A 4667-nucleotide genomic window follows, 5' to 3' on the forward strand; every position below is an offset into this window, starting at 1 on the left:
TTCCTAAAACTCAACATCTTTCTGACATAAGTGGACTAGTTGAGAGGTAACTAGAATGAAATTTGATCTTTAAAACTCTAGCTTTATGTAAGAATTGATAATATCAGGCAGTTGAAAGTTGAGTCTCTCCACATTATATTTATTAATTGTGAATAGCCACATCTATTACCAAGTGCTGAATAATAAAAAGAAATTAAACAATATCAGCACTCTTACCCCACATGTGGTACAGTTTATATGCAAATAAATTCTCAAAGGTCAGAGAAATGCTTATGATTTCAGATAACTGGTAATATACTTGCTCATTCCAGTTTTAACCTCATTTGAAATTGACTTAAAATTCTTCTCTTAGGATCCTGGTCTAATCAGTGCCCCCTGCTCCCCTCAATGCCTCATTTGATTGCAAAGTTATCTGAAGAATTTAATATTCTTTTCCATTTGTTCTCTTTAAAATATCTGTGATAGTGATTTTTATACAATGACCAGTTGGTACAATTTATTATTAGTTTCAGAAACATCTTTATTTAGGAACAAATCAAGGAAATGTAGCCAGAAAAACCCAGGACCCTGTCACCGTAGCCGAATCAATGAACGCAATGACCAGGGACCGAGGAAAAGAAAAGTGGTTTAATTTTGCCAGCAAAATGAGGCTGTAGTGGGCACATGCCCCAAAATCCACAGTCCTCCTGAGGCATTAGGAGTTGAGGCTTTTAAAGGAAAGTCTGTGGGAAATAATATATCCTTGGTGACTGATTATTTGTTGGAGGAGTGATCCCAGTCTTCTGGCGCCAAGCCGGCTGTCATCTCTATCTACAGCGGGAGATCTAGGGCTCCATCAACCAATCTTCTCTCATCACCAGAAATTTGGCCTTGGGGTGTGGACGGCAACTGCTGCCAATTAACGATTACAGTTTACAAGGTTTTAGGTGGGGGAGGGGAGCTGCGGCTTTGCAGTTCGGCGTCCTCCCATCAGCCTGCGTTTAGCTGAGTTAGGGGAGCTGCAGGTGTCCTCTGTTTGTCTGTCCCTGTGATGAATGGTGGATTCGGCGCCAGGAAGCGGGAGTTGGGGAGCTTCAGCTTCTTGATAATTTTGAGATCTCAGTCTCCCTGTAACAAACCACAAGAACTGGTAATTAGTCAGAGTTTCAGTTTGTAGACACCTGGGCTTTCAACAATTTATTACCTCCATTTGTCTTGTGGAATTCAGGAACACAAAGGGTAAAACAACCCATATCTACATGTGAATATAACTTAGAGAAGCAGAGAAGGGGGAATGAGTGCTTTTTGATTTAACCCCATATATGGTGGGTTCAATGCTGGGGAACAGATATCAGAGCTGGTATCAGAAACAGATGTGAGGAATGTGGGGTTGCCTAGCTGATGGTGCTTGAGGGATTCCTCATGGGATTCTTGGCATAGAAAAGTTTAAAGAGTAAAGCATCATTGGTCAGATCAAAAGTGTGGGGTGAACATAATTCTGAAGGAATAATGATGGAGATATAAGAACAAGAAGCCACTTGAATTGCGTTGGAAGGTATTAGACACATCAAAGAGCTGGGAAAAAAACCTTGTTTAATGTAAGTTCTTTCTAAACTCTAAGGCAAAAAGTAATATGAATTTACATGGTAATTATAAGCCACAAAACAAAAATTCACAAGACAAGTAAAGAACTAAAGTAGAAACCAGAGTAAGAAAAATAGAGGTTAAAGGAGAGATGGAGAGAGATGGTTGGGGTCAGAAAACAGACAATCCTTGAAGTCTCCCTCAGACTCTGATCATTCTTAGTGCTCAGTAAACACTTTGAGCCCATGAGCCTGGGGAGGGGCAAAGTGAGAGGTGGTTGGGAGGGACCACAATGCAAGGATACCCTTGTGGAGGCACTGACATTGAAAATCAGTGACATTTTGCCAAGGTGTTTACCATAATATATTAAGGATTATTCTGGAAAGTTAAGGATTTTTCTGGAATGTACATTTTCATTTTATGGAAACTCCAACTAGCCTGGAGAACGATTTAGACATTTCAGCTTTAGAAATAAACAGAGGGGTCGGCTCGGTGGCACAGCAGTTAATTGCGCACACTCTGCTGTGGTAGCCCCGGGTTCACAGGTTCAGATCCCAGGCGCGCACCAATGCACCTCTTGTCAAGCCATGGTGTGGCGGAATCCCATATACAGTAGAAGAAGATGGGCACAGATGTTAGCCCAGGGCCAATATTGCTCAGCAAAAAGAGGAGGATTGACATCAGAAGTTAGCTCAAGGCTGACCTTCCTCCCCCCAAAAAAAAGGAAAGAAAGAAATAATGAGAATCTTTTCTGTCAGTTTTAAGAATGAAAACCAGTTAGCATCTGGAAAACAGTTGCAATTTGACATGAGAATGTGAAGAAAGAATTAGATGTCACACGTTGTTTTTGCTTTTCTCTGGGGCAGTAGGGCTTGCAGGGGGAATGAAGTTCCATCTTTGCTCTATTGAGTTTGAGAAGGTGTAAAATTCATTTGTGCTGGGCAACACTGTTGACCTGTGGAGAAAGACAAATGGTTCCAGCAGCTGATCTAAAGGAATAACTGAGCTCATAAAAGTTCTTAGCTTATAAAAGGTGCTTCTTCTTTATTGAACTTTACTGGACATCCATTGACCTATATGTGCAAGATATTTGTGGTAGGTATTGAAGAAAATACAAAGAATTATAAGGTTCCAAGCTCCTCCACATACATGAAACTGTTTGCAAGATGTAATTAGGTTCTGCCAAGGTATTTAGTGTATGTTGTATTACAGAACCTAAAAAAATTGGGAATGTTATTCAGAAAATGTAATTAAGGACAGCTCCTTAGGAGAGGTAGACTAGATCAAGTCCTCAAATGGATCACTTTTGGGCAGGTGGAGGGAAGAAAGAATGAGGATTTCAAATGGAAGAAGAGGGGAAAGGTACAGACGTAGAAAGGAACATGGCGTTTGGGCATGGGGGTGGGGAGGCCATGACAGGCACAGTCTTCCTGTGACTGAGAGGCAGCTCAGTTTCCTCCTCCAGGAGCCCAGCACTGCTTCCCACCTCCTGGCCTCCTCCACCTGCAGACCCCTGGCCTGAACCAAGGCCTATTTATCTGGATCGCTGCCCAGTCTCCCAACAGGTCCCTCTACTTCCAGTCTTAATTTCTTCTAATCTTTCCTCCACAATACCTCCAGAGTTACCTTCTAGAATCTAAATTTGCTTAAATCTGATATCTGCTTAGACTGCTACAATGACTGCTCAGAGCATCCGAGAGAACATTCAGACTCCTGAGCTGGACACGCAGGCTTTCTCTTGCTGTCCTCATCTTTAGCCTCATCACCCACTGTTTCCTACATGTTGGCTTTTTTCCAGCCTTAAAAATACCCCCATACTCTGAAATCCTTAGCATCCTTTATATCTGTCTTTTTATATGTGTTTCTTCTGTCTTCCTACCCTCTTTTTTGATCAACTTAATTCCTATGTCTCAATCTAAACTCATGTCAAATGTTCCTTCCTCTTGGACACTTTTCCTGGGAGGTCTCCATTTAGAGACCCCTTTTGATGTCGCCACTCGGGGACCTTGTACTTATCTACTTTTTCTTAACTGTTGTTTTTTTCATGTCTCATTGACAGTGAGCTCCTTAAAGCTGAGACTATCCTTCTTCTTCATAAATAAATGGCAAGCAATAGGATATATTGGAGCATATGAGGAAGCCATTTGGTGTAAAACTAATTAGGCTTGACCTTGTTTTTTTTTCCCCCCCAAAAGGGGCCTGTAGCCTCTGTTCATCCATTGTATATCAGCTTTAAGCAATTAACATGTCCCAAAGACAAAAACAATGACCTAAGGTGCTGATGTGATAAATGCAACTTCTCCCACATTGGCATTTCCTTAAGGATAAGCATTTCTCCCTAGGCTAGGATTTGATTGCTGTGCTCATCCTGTGACCACCCAACTCGAGACAACAGCCACATCCATGGAGACAGCAGACCTGATACCTACTGTGTCCATCAATCAACGTGCTGAAAGGTCAATGTCACGGCTATTATGAAAGGAACATTGCAATCACATGTGAAACATGCTCTTTGATGGTATATAACCACTCTGTACACCCCACTTCTTTGGAGTGCTCCATTTCTTAGTGAAAGGACTCTCCCCGGCTATATGGCCCTCAAATGTTGGCTCATCATAAACTCAACCCAATTTTGATTTATAGATTGGTCATGGATTATTTGTGTCAACATTCTATTTGTCCCTCCAGTATCTAAACACAGTACCTGACACCTTTGGGGCACTCAGAAAATGTTTGATGATTGAATATGTATGTGAGAGACCACACTGACTGGAGAAGAAGAGGCTTTTCGGGGCGTGCTAGAAAATTCGCTCACATTCCTACCACAGTGGTTGAGGCTGTGTGCTTTGGACCAGTTTGTCTGGGCACCAATCCCAGTTATTCCACTTTTAACTGGGGAACCTGTGCAAAGTATTTACTCTCTGAGATTTAGTTTTCTCATCTATAAAATGAGGCTACTGAGAACTCCTGTCTCATAGGGTTTCAGTGAGACTGAAATGCATTAACTTATGTAAAGTGCTTAGAAGAGCTCCTGGCGCATAGTAGGCACTAAAATGTTAGCTGTTATGTTATCATTATTGCTCTTATATATAAGCAATACTCTG

At 41.6% G+C, this 4667-nt stretch overlaps 1 long non-coding RNA gene across 1 annotated transcript; it reads right to left on the reverse strand.

Moving 5' to 3' along the window:
• Window positions 1–607: 607 nt before the first annotated feature.
• LOC131402843 (uncharacterized) lies at window positions 608–2533 on the reverse strand. The gene is made up of 2 exons (XR_009219009.1): window positions 2404–2533; window positions 608–1107 (listed from the first exon to the last, which is right to left on the reverse strand). It is a non-coding gene; the product is annotated as an uncharacterized LOC131402843 (long non-coding RNA).
• Between the last annotated feature and the right edge of the window lie 2134 nt (window positions 2534–4667).

The sequence above is a fragment of the Diceros bicornis genome, unplaced genomic scaffold (genome assembly GCF_020826845.1).
Source record: "Diceros bicornis minor isolate mBicDic1 unplaced genomic scaffold, mDicBic1.mat.cur scaffold_311_ctg1, whole genome shotgun sequence".
NCBI lineage: Eukaryota > Metazoa > Chordata > Mammalia > Perissodactyla > Rhinocerotidae > Diceros > Diceros bicornis.